Genomic DNA, 12,684 nt, shown 5'->3' with positions numbered 1-12,684 from the left:
TGCTGATTTGGGTCTGGTTCAGCTGGGGTGAAGGGAGGACTCAGACAGGGGCAGGATCTCCAGCTGAGTCATGCAAAAAACAACAAAAAAAGACATCAAACTGTAAGAGATCCCTCTAGCTCTGCTGGTTTTTTGGACAGGAGAAAGGACACCAAGTTTTATGCCTCCCCGCACAGGCTGCTGGCCAGCTGCAAGTTCACGATGCTCATGACCTGCATCATCTCCATCAATGCCATCTCCCTAGCCATGGAGACCAACTGCCGGTGGTGCTGGGTACCTTTTTCGAGGTGAGACATGGTGGCATGTTCCCACATGTCATGACCGGGGCGGGTGGACCACGGCTGCTTGAGGTGGCTGCCAGCCTGTCATTCTCCCCCGTGCCATTGCTTCCACCAGCCCAGGGCCTGGCTGTATTTCAGCTTCAGATCCCTTCATTTATTCGATAATTATGGTTACTAAAATGCAATTGTTCAGTCCTTTCCATGGCAGCCCTTTCCCCCCTCGTGGTTTTTTAGCACAGCTACTTTTAAGCACACTTTTAATACTCAATTTTGACATTGAAAAAATCCTTCTTGGTCACACTCCTTGATTTCCTCGTCTTACACAAGCCAGCTACTGTATGCAAACCTCTGAGCCTTAATTATATATCCCAGTAATATATAGCCAGGCCTGGCTAATGTCAAGAAACCCAGTCCCGAGTGTGGGAGGTTTCCAAGAGCTCTGGCTGCAGGACCAGGCTCCATGCGGGAAGCAAGCGGCACGTGCCCGGTGGGGTACACGGTGCATTGGTATGCGGCCAGGACCCTCCTGTGCTGAGCAGTGACCCACGATGATAACTGTGGTGGAGTGAGCTTGGCTCATGTTTGAAATGGTCACTGTGAGCAGAGGGATGTTGTTGGGGACATTTCCCGTGAGAGCGAGGGAAGCACCAACTCAGTGCTTGGGGTCTGGCAGCTGCAGGCAGCTGCCTGGGTTTGCTTCCTCCTCTTTCCAGGTCACAGACGCCTTCTTCATCACTGTTTACACCACCGAGCTTTTGCTGAAGCTCTACACAGGCCCCATTGCCTACTGGAAGAGCAACTACAACACCCTGGACACTGCCATCGTCCTCATTGCCTTCCTCCCACACCTCTTGCCCGTGGACCTGCACCCACCTGGAGGGGACAACCAAAGGTCTTCAGACCCTCCACACACTAGAGCTCAAGTCCAGCAGCAGGATGAGGGTAAAGCTCTGCTCGTCAGTTAAGTCACAGCAGAGAGTGGGGATCCCAAGCCCAGGAGCAGGGGGAGGTTTTGCTGTACCCAGGTTTTGGGGGCTGCCTGGCCCAAGAGAGGCTGATGCTTGCAATACCTCATGAACAAAGGCAAAAACTAATAATTCCTGATTTTTTAAGAAACCTATGGCTTGGCCATTAATTCTTTCCCCTGGTTATCCTTCCCACAAGGAGACAAGAGATTTTTGGTTTTGCTGTTGCAGAGTAGATGCAAAAAAAAAAAACCCTATAAAACGTGGGTCATGTCCTATTCTTGGTCCGTGTGTATTTTTCTCTCCAGCACACCATCTTATACTTAGTTTTCTCGTGACGACTCTGGAGGTTTGTTTTTCAGCAAGGAGCTTATGTGGGCAATGAATGCTCAGCCAGCATTTCTGCGTGTAATTAATTGGCTGGGTAGCCCACCAGAAGTGGGACATTTATGGGCACAGGGGTCTTATAATGTTTACTTCTGAGCCTTCGTTCCTCTGGTTTGGATCGTAAACTTCACTTATCACCAGACTTTTATATGTTAATTATTCTGTGTCTTTGGGAGAAGGGAAAACATGTAGAAGTGGGTGAAATAACGAATGGTTTAGACATGATGGATCAGATGCTCCTCTTTGGTCCGTTTGGTTTTATGGGAACAGATCGATGCATGGCAAAATGGGGAGACATTTAAATCAGTTTAAGTTTGTGTTGGTGGGAGCCTCATGCTATGTGCGTTTGGAACTCACTGCCAGGAGATGCCTCATCTAGGGACCATAAAGAAGAAAACCTGTAGGATGAGATTTGGCACTGTTCTCTCCTGAGACACTTAAAATATTGAGGTGCTTTGAAAAAGAAAAATCCTGCTTGGCACAAATTTTCAAGTTTAAGAGACTAAATGCCTTTCAAAATCTGGGCTGTGCAGCACTGGGTTTTGATGGAAGTTGGATGGACTTAACACCCAAGGGACAGGGGCCACTGGAAAATTGCATGCTGGCGTTGGGTAAGAATGCCTAGAATGGCATTATTGGGGGAAAAAAATACCAGAGGAAAATTCTTTAGGCTGTCACAGTCCCTTCCTGTTTCAGGGATGCTGTAAATACCCTGCAAAGCCCTGCCACACCACTGCTTTTCAGTGCCAGGGGTGTCTGGTACTTGCCTTTGTGTCCTGACCTGAAACGACAAGTGCCCTGAGCCACGTGGCATCTCAAGAGACGCCGCCTCTTTGCTTGAAATTTATTTTAAAATGTGATATGGCTGCCTAAATTAATTTCGCTGAAGGTGTGGGAGGCTGTTTGTGCCTCTGTGTGTATTGTAATTTATTAATTGAAGCCTAAATTAGCCCTCAACAGGTCAGCAGTATTTAATGCAGAGAGCTCAAACATGCAACACATTCTTGGCACGTTTCCCTTTATTAATTAAAAACCTCTTTAAAACACTCTGCCTTCCACCTTGGAGCAATAAATTTACACCTTGAGGAAATAATTTCCTTGTTGTATTCCATACAGAGACGTTCTGTTAGCTGCAGTCCCTGTTTCAGTGTAGGCCCCATTCGTCCTTATTTCAATTTCAAAATAAACTTTGAAAATGCCAGGTTGTTCTGAAAAAACAAAACAAAACAAAACAAAACTTTTCTGTTTTTTTAAAAAAATATTTGGGATTAATTCTGATGTAGTTTACTACCTGTGCAGACTCGAACCACAAAGCTCTTTCTTAATAAAAGCTCATAGGACTCCACAGTGATTCCTGAAGCAGCCAGAGAAGCCTTGGCAATCGAAACGAGGTGATGGTCCTGCATGGGAGGCACTCACCAGTCTGCAGGTACTGGAAGCATTTTACAGCCCTCCTGTCACCCCCAGCTCTGGGTGGCTGGTTTTCTTTATGACCACGTGTCACAGCCCAAACCTGCCCAATGCCATGACATAACTTGGCAAAAATGTCACCTGATTTTGGGGGTTGAATGGCTTTTGTTCCCCTGCTAGTGCTGGGCTGCGCCTGCTGAGAGACCTATGTGTGCAGGGAGGTGGGAAAACCCTCCGCTGGTTCCTCTGAGAATTTCTGTTAAACTCGGTGGGTTTGGTGCTCCTTCTCATGATCTCAGAGCCCGTTGATGTGACGTATCCAAAATATTACTGCAGGCTTGAAACTCATGCCACAGTGTCTGTAGGGGAGCTGTGTGCTGCTTGATAAAGGACTTTTGCAAAGCTGACTTGAAATAAATGTAGTAAAGCTGTCACTGAAATGTAAATGATTAGAGCAATGCGACTCCATGTTTTCCCCAACTCTTCTGCTCATTCTTGCTTTTAGCAAATGTAATTTAAAAATAATCGGTTCAGGGTGGCTTGGTTGAGAGTGTTCTTGCGTTTGGGCCAGAAAATCATTGGTTCGAGTATTAGACTGAGTGACCGATTTGGGTCAGTGGTTTGGGTCCCACCCCAAGGGCAGGGGTGGGGGTCCCAGTGGGGGTCCCTGCAGAACCCAGGTGGGTGCTGGGGAGACCCTGGGACTTCTCATGGGACATATAACCCCATCCCCTCAACACCCAGGAGCTCTGGCACCGCGTGGCATCTCTGGCAGCTCCAAAAGTGCCTTGGGGACAGGGGTCACAGCCAGCCCTGTTGCCAGCCCGCAGCCAGCGCAGAGCCCATGGAGGGGTCTGCAGGGTGACAGTCCCAAGTGTCACCTCATTCTTGCTAACAGTGTTTTCTTCCTGGGCTTGTTCTTTTCGACAGTGCAAAATCGCTCAAGGTGAAGATTTCAGTGAGCTGCTGGATGACATCAAAAAGGCTTTGCACTCCTCTGATATCATCATTATGGAGGGTTTTTGTTTCACTGTCCCATTTATTGATCTGTATTTGCTGTTCCTGGACCTCCAGGATGACACATGGAACAGGTCAGTAATGGGTGGAGAAGATGACTACAGGAGAGACTCCAAGTTACAAAAACAGATGCTGTTTTGGTGTACTGAGTAATTTTCTTGGAACGAATGGATATTTTGAGGCTGTTCTCCCTAGGGCAAATCCTGCTGGTCTCAGCACAAGCACTGCTGAGGGTGTAGGAACCTACCAATACACAGCACATGCTAGAAATGGGACTGGTTTTCTCCCCGTCATGCGGTGTCAGTGTGGGATCGGTGTCCATCACGAATGTACTCCATTTCCTGCTGGAAAATTCACTGTTCTTCACTGATCTTCATTGCACCTCAGCTTGGGATCATAGAATCAGAGAATGGTTTGGGTTGGAAGGGACCTTCCAAGCTCATCCAGTGCCCCCCCGCCATGAGCAGGGACATCTGCACCAGCTCAGGTTGCTCAGAGCCCCGTCCAGCCTCGCCTGGGATGTCTCCAGGGATGGGCATCCACCACCTCTCTGGGCAACCTGTACTGGTACTTTACCACCCTCATTATAAAAAAATTTCTTCCTCATGTCTAACCTGAATTTCCCCTCTTTTAATTTAAAACCATCACCCCTTGTCCAGGGGTCCACAGATTCCCGGGCGTCCCCTGGGTGCACAGCCCTGACCGAGGCTCCATCCTCTTGCTCCGGCTCCCACGTTCACCCCTCAGCACGCCTGGAAGAGGTGAGTGCACGTCCCAGATTTCTGGAGGCAGTGGAGTGGGAGGACATGTTTGCAGCTGAGTTTGGGAGGTGAGGACTTACCTTCTTACAGCAGCAGTCCAGGCTGACCTGTGCTTTGCCTCAGCAATGGCCTTGTCTGGATCTTGTTTGGGGAATGACCAACCCCAGGCAGTGAGTCTAAACCACGTAACCAGAAAAACCTCTCACAAATCCCCCAAATAGCGACTGCTGAGTTTTACATGGTTTAGGTTAACCTTAATGTGATGCAAGCCTATGATCATGGCTTAGTACCTATTGTTTAAAAAACCCGCAGTCTGGCCTGGTGTCCAGAAAAAATTCCCTGGATATCAAACATTCCCTTTTGCCCCATTCCATAGATGACTGCAGTTACTGTCAGGACTCTCTGTATTATTTTCTCCCGTACTTTGAAGGCACTGACTGAGACTAGTGCTTCCGAAAATCTTTTACTGTACACATGGCACACAATGCGGAACCAGTCTTGGGGTGCATTTCTGCCATTCTCCTCTGATCTTTTGGGAGAAAAATATTTACAAGGATGTTAAGGAAAATCTGCAGACCCAGAGGGCTCGACATCATGCAAAATACTTGGGATCTTTCCATTGCTCCTTGCCCTGTGGGGTGAATGGAGGGGTGTTTGCAGAGAGCGCAGTTCTTCATATGCCTTAGACATGGTGCTTCCCATCTTGCATGGTATTTGTGGATCTTTTTACCTTCCTCTTCCCTCACTGCAGGTTGCAACATCACTATTACAAACATATTGGCATATTGAGAGAGGCTGTGCAAATCATGAAAGAAAAAAATCATCACCAGCTCATGGGATTAAAAGCTCTTTAGGGGGAACGTGATCCTTGGTGGCTGTCAGAGCTCTGCCTACAACCTCTTCTTCAAACCTTCATTAACATAAGCCAGAAACATTTATAATTAAAAATAATTCAGAAAATATCTGCTCTCCTTTCTTCTTGCAGACCGGGTGGAAGCGCAGCCGCTGGCCCTGTGCTGCAGGCAGCACGTTGTCGTTCAGAGCTGGAGAAACCATGAGCTGGGAAAGGATCAGAGCCCAGGTCCTTTTCCTGGAAATCTTGTGGCAAAGCTGGGACTAGAGCCCAGGCTTCTGGTGCTCTCCCTGCCAGCTCCCTCTTTCTAAGATCAAGCATAGCTCAGGGGCTGCTCTGAGTCAGAGCAAACTGACCTGCACTAAGGAAATGGATCATGATGTCTCTAAACAAGGCAGCTCTCCTTTCTGTGCTCTGATGGTAATGAGCATCTTGAAATAACCTGCTTAGGTTCGTCTGGCAGTTTTAACGCAAACACACCTACGCAGCTTTGGGTAATTGGAGAAGGAAAGAGGAGACCTGCAGAGCCTCTGCACGGCACGGGGTGTACTGGTACGGAGATACGACCCCAAAGCCCAGGTGTGATGGCCGTGACAGCACCGGTCAATCTGCCCGAGATGATGAGGAATGAGCCACCCTGACACCTTCCTGGTTGTGCAGGCAACAGGCATTAGCAGAGCGGGGCTGGCTGCTCGGCTCTGCTTTGTCCCCGACATGGTCCCCCGTGGGCACGGTACAGCAGGAACCAAGCAATGAGGGCTGGGGATGATGAAAGGGAGGAAAATGCCTGGAGGATTCTGGGTTTGGAGGTTTGGCTCTTGGGCTGGATGATCTTTCTGATGTGGGGAGAGGGGTGGGTGCTTTGTGCTGGGGACACAGGGGGTTCACGGTAACTCCCTCTGCAGCGAGCGGGCAGGACCGAGCCTCTGTCAGCCTGAATATGAGGCTGCTACATGTTTTGCCTCTGATGGCACTGCTGGTATAACATCAAGTGTTGAGTTTTTCTCAATCTCGATAGTTTTTATATGACCAGTTCTTCTGATTCTCCATAATCTATGAGAGTTCAGTATTACTGGAGGAATACCTAGAAAACATCCTCTTCACTGCTACACTTTGGCTTCCAGTAGCAAAATAGATGAAAGCCAGACATGAACAGTATCTAAGACAAAATTATTGATGCATCCCTATGGAGAGGGATGGGTTGACTTTGTAGAGCTCTCTCCACCGCTGCCGTGGCCCTGCCTGCCTCTCACCAAACCCACAGAGCTCATCTCTGGGGTTCTTTAAAATCTGGGTTTGATACCAGCCCTGGGGCTGCTGCTTGCAGTGGGTTTGTGCCCCAAAGTCTTCGCCTGAGCTGGCCAGCCCGAGCTGGTGACAAGAGCTCCTTGTAGAAGGGCTGGGGAGAAAACAATGACACGAGCTCCTGCTGAATTTGTTTTTCATGTTCTCATTTGTAATAATTTTGTGGTTTATGAGGGATACTCCCTAAAACTTTCCCAACATGACGGAAATACATGTGGTGCTATAATACCTGATATTACACGAATACATAATACATGAAGGCAGTCTATATTATCTAACATGACCCTTTTGGTGGAGAAACGAGATTAAAACCTGTTTTTCTCTGACAGCTGTGTCAGATATGGTCCAGCGAGCCAGAGAATCAGCAGGGCATGGTGTATCTGACCTGCCATCAGCTATGGCCACACTGTTCTTCCCTCCAAAAATACTGCCTACATACCTGTGCATGCACAATCTCCAGGTAGATTTTCTTGTTAATTAATTACTTAAACTTTTCACCTTTTTTTTTTTTTTAGAGGTAACCTGGCTCTGTGCCTATGCATGTCCACGTGTCATCCCCCCAGGTGACATGGAAAGCATCGCTTGGGATTTTAGCCGAAGTGCAAGTTTGCTCCTGTGCTCACTTCAAGGACAGAACCAAACTGAGGAAAGCAAACACCAACCCTAGAAATGGTTTCTGCATTCCTCAAAGTTAATAATGCCAAGGTTAGAGGACCTTCACTTATTTGAATTAGCAAATCCCTCTGCAAGGATTATGGCTGAGGTATCACCGTCACTGGCTGTATTTGAGCCACACCACAGCAGGTGTCACTGAACCGGGACAATTCTTGCAGTATTTGTATTTGGGTGAGTGACCAGGGTCACCTTGCCCATCAGCCAGGGCCACTGGCATCCGCTTCCCTGCAGCGGTGGGTGCAGAGGGTCCCCAAAAATGCAGAGCTGGCTGTCACCAGCAACACCGTGGCAGCACCCCATGCAGCATCCCCGGCTCAGGATGCAAGTTGTCAGTAATCCTGGTTTTCATTATTTTAATGGTAACATAACAGTTTTGTATGGTGTGGAAAACAATCCTCAGCCTCCCTGTGTTTATAAGAAGGGCTCTGACAGGCTGAAAAAATGGCATGCAAGAGTTGGAGACCACAGGACAGCAACCAGCATGAAAAGACACCAGTCACAAGTGGTCTGGGGATATTTTTAAAGGATATTTTTAAATTCCAATGCCAGGAAAGTACAACAGTGATATTGGTGAGTCATTTGGGATGAATGCAGAGGCTAGCAATCACAGGCGGCAATCAAAAAGTTGGAGAGTGGCAAAATCTTCCAGCCCTACAGCAGATTTCCAGGTTCCAGGTGGAAATGGCAAAGCACTCTCAAGTTTTGCAGATTCCTGGCCTTGCTTGATCACCAGAAACATTGCTGCTTTGGAAGAAGCCTCTCTGCCTCTTGTTGGACGGGGGCTGGAGAAGTTGTCTGGGGGCAGATTCCCACCTCTGCTTGCTTGCTGCAGGGCAGGGCTCTGCCCCACGATGGCTCCTGCCAGGGGGGATTTGGGGTTTGTTTTTTTCCTATGAAAGCCTTTGCTTTGACCTTCCACGTGGGACTTGTCCTTGGTCAGTCCTGGGCATTTCCCACCTTCAGCTTAATCTCACATCCCAATAAAGCTTTTTCTCGCTGCTTTTCCCTGCGCCTCTGCGTACCTTTGAACGGGCTGGCCTGAACAAAGAGCTGCTGAAACACTTTGAGAAATGCTCTGAAGGTGTTGCGACATGGCTCAGCTGCTTTGCCCAGGCTGGGCAGTGTGAAGCAGCCCTCTGGCTGGTGTTTTTGGTTTTAGGAGGTGCCAGCAGCCTTTCTAGTGCCCAACATGCAGCATGATGCTGCCCCTTGGCTTTGTCCTTCGGAGACTTGGAGAGTGACCAAATATGAAATGAGGGTACTCAGCAAAGAGACCCCCATATATTAATAAGGGATATTAATGCATTTTGCGAGTTAGCTTCTCCTGAACTTTGGGCTGGCATATATGAGGACCAGGCCAAAGAAGTCAGGAGGGCTGCACCAGTGTAAACCCAACTTCATAAAACAGAAAGGAGAGGCCCCTTTTGTCAGGCGATGGCTTTTCCTCAGAAGCTAAATGATACATAATGTTTATATAGTGTTTTGCCTCTTCTAAATGCAGGCTAGACATTAATTGATTCCAGGTTTGCTCTGCGAAGTAGGTCAGCTCTTTCCATTTTGCAGATAAAGGAATGGTGGGGATTGCCGAGGGGTTCCCAGGGGTCAGCGCCAGTGCTGGGGCACCTATACGGACCATCACCCTCGCCGTCAGACCACGCTGCCTCCCTCAATGTACACCACTTGTGATGTATGTCGAAATCAGCTGTGACTCTGTAAACCCAGTTACATTAGGCCTGGTTCAAATGAAATCTGTTTATGTCTTCAACGCTCGCTGCTGGTCAAAGCAGGACTTAACTAACCTAACACTGTTTGTTTTCAAAGCCTCTTAGACCTCTGCTTCGACCATCTTGAAGTGAAATATAAAGTACTCACTGGGACCTGGCCGGAGTCCAGGGAATCATTTCTCTCTCTTTTGCTAGTGGGGCCGTTTAGAAAAAGTATCGCACATTTTAAACAATCACAGAAAAAATTAATTTTAATTCATTTCTGTTTACATAGCATTGGAATCTTGTGAAGGTTTGTAGAGACAATTATTCATGGTTTAAACTGGCTCAGTAAAAACGTTGCCTTGGTCTGGAAACATGAGCTGGTTCTCAAGCCCCAGCTCTGGTTTAGCCAAGAACAGGCCCCATGGGCTGTGCCAGGGCAGCCACAGAGGGACGACCCAGTTATCTCGGTGGGTCCCACCGTTGTGGTTCCTTCTGGCATCTTGGAAACAGCCTCCTGCCCCTTCTGCTGATATTGAACTACTAAAACCCAAAGCATGGATCTGGGGAAACACCTGGCTCCTGCTGGTTGCCTTCACTTCTGGATGGCCAGCTTGGAGGTGTCAGGTGTACACATGCTCGGAGCACCGCTCCGTCACTGCTGTCCCCAAGCCGACCTGCGAAGCCTCGCTGTAGCTTAATTTCATAAATTTGGTCCAGCTTTTTGGGAGCATGGCCATTTAGTTCTGGTTTGGACATCGTGTGAATCACCCTGTGCTCCTCCAGAGCAGGTGGAGTCATGCCTCAACGTGCACTAGATGGATGTGAGAGGGGAATTAGGTTCCATATAAAGTGCCCTGATCTCTCTCTGACCGGCGGAGGTGATGGGGATGAGCAGGCACACCTGTGTGTTACACATATCCTTGCACATGTCCATCTGAAGACTCAGACACAGTTTTAGTGGTCTATCACGCACTGGGATCTTGCCCCTATAAAGCTCCTCTTAATTACTTCCCAAGTTACTAACCAGGGTGATGTTGATTTTGTCTTATAACCCAATAGGACTTTGTCTGTTTCGTGTAAACCTCTGCACACCATAACTTTCTTGTCTGTGTATATTGCTGTATGATCATACACTGCATGCATGTGTCCGTGGCTGGTTTTTGGACACCCATTGACCTGCTCTCCTAAGCTGCCCATGTCGATTTTGCCTGCCAGCCTGTGTCCACATGCTGCAGCACTTCCAAACACAGAGCTGTGATGCTGCTGTGGGGCTCTAGCAGGCTGGCAGCTGCCTGCATGACGGGTAATACAGCCTGGGAAGAGCCTGGTTTGGCGGGTGACAAGCTCCAGGTCCTCCCTCACGGTGTAGCCAGCTCACGCGTGCACTGGGAGGAGGGATCATCTCCTATATCCATGGCACTGACTGCTGCTGATCCACTTTCACCCTGCTTTGCCAGCTCAGTTTGAAGCAATGGCTGTAGTAGAAAAGAAAATAGCAGTGCAGAAAATGATAGGTGGGAACTAAGTCCATGCCAGCACCAGTTCCTGCAGCATCTAGACTCTACTTTGAAGCTCTGCACTCAAAATGCTGCCTCTGTGATCCCTAGGGATTACCGTGCACCCTGGTACTCATCCGAGCGCCAATATTACAAAATGCATAAGCCCACAATTTATCCGCCTACTTTGCAAGTCAGCCTTGCACAATGGATTACGGGGGTGCTTGGAGGCATGTTGGCTTTGGAGGCTGGATCACTGTTATTATAATACTGCCACCCTAGCTCTAGCTGAAATAAGTGTAGGACTAATCTGACCTCATTAATGTGTCCTAAAAACAAGTCTACAATGTGTGAAACATTGCATTTAAAAGAGAAAAAATGATTTATGAGGCTGAAGAAGTTTGGAAGCTTTTGCATACAGACCAGAGACTGGTCTTTTCTAGAAGACTTCCTTGAGTGTCATGACATGTATTTCTCCAAGGCTGCAGACCCTGAACAACACAATTACATGGCAGTGAGACACAGATAGAGAAGAGGCTTTTCTCTGCAATCACTGAGTTGCAGTATGGTTTTTGCCTGTGGTGGGAGAAGGCACTGGGTGAAAGTTCTGTAACACAGGGCTGAGGAATGCTTCGTGTGCTTAGTCATCACCTGTATGAATCAGACAAGGAGAACAAGATTTATTCTGTGAGATGAGCCCATCCCAGAGGGATTTTCCTTGAAAAAGGCTCAAAATTTGTTCCAAAAATGTGCTACTGGATGGAGTCCAGCCTCGTCCTGCGCAAGAGGGAGTCTTCAGATGGATGCTGTGTTTGATACAAGGCTCCTAGGCAGCATGACACTCTGAAACGTAAAAGTCATGAGACCCAGAGCCATCTCTGCTGCCTTCCCAGCAGCAAGGAGTATTGTGGGAGAGGGTTTGAACTCAGTGGAAACTTCCCCGAGTTCAAGGAGTAGAGAGTTCAGTTAGAAGGAGACTAAGAAAGGGCCTGAAAATGGGCTTTCTGTTGTAATAGAGATAATTACCTGAATCCTTCAATTCATGCTTCTCCTATGTACCCGTGCACCGGGGCTGATTCCAACTGATGAAGTTATTCTGGACTAATGCTGGTGTGGGAAGAGGATCAGTCCCAGAGTTTTAAGGCCTGACATGAATGACCACGGGGAAAAAAGCAGTTGGGGACAACTGTGATAAGAAGCAACACAAAATCACAAACCAGCACAGAAGCTAGCTGTAGAAAGGTCCAAGAAATTGCCATGAATGTTTCGCTGCTTACCATTCTTGACACAGCGTGTACCCTGGGGGCCTTGTTTTCTATCGAGTTTTCCATTTTGCACTGAGATTGGGCACTTCTGAACAGGTGCCTGTGAAGTTCTATTGGCCTGATGGTCCACTCGATGCACTCTCCTCTGAGATGCTCCCCTGGTAGGCTGTGCCTGGTGCCTGCCCCACCACGGGGTTCCTGCATGTGGGAGCAGATCCGTAATCCAGACGGAGACCTTCAGGATTCAGTTCCTCAGCCTCTGGGCTTAGGTGCTACAAAGAAGAAAATGGTGAAAAAAACAAAAATTAGGAAATCTGTTTCTTATTTACTGTACTGCCAAGCTGCTGTAAGACTTGCTGGAATCACCACCCCAGAGAAACAGAGTGGAAAGGATTTTCCTGTTGATACTGTTGGCTGTGGGAGAGACCTTGCTGCCTGCTGCTGGCTGGGACAGGTAGGGACAGGGATGTGCCTTCTGCTTGCTTGTGAGGGTGAGGAAAACATTTGTAGATGTTTTGGTTTTCTCCTCAACCCTTTCCAAGAGGGAAACATATTAAATA

This window comes from Caloenas nicobarica, chromosome 13 (assembly GCF_036013445.1).
Source record: "Caloenas nicobarica isolate bCalNic1 chromosome 13, bCalNic1.hap1, whole genome shotgun sequence".
In the NCBI taxonomy this organism is placed as follows: Eukaryota; Metazoa; Chordata; class Aves; order Columbiformes; family Columbidae; genus Caloenas; species Caloenas nicobarica.
This window is presented reverse-complemented; position numbering follows the sequence as displayed.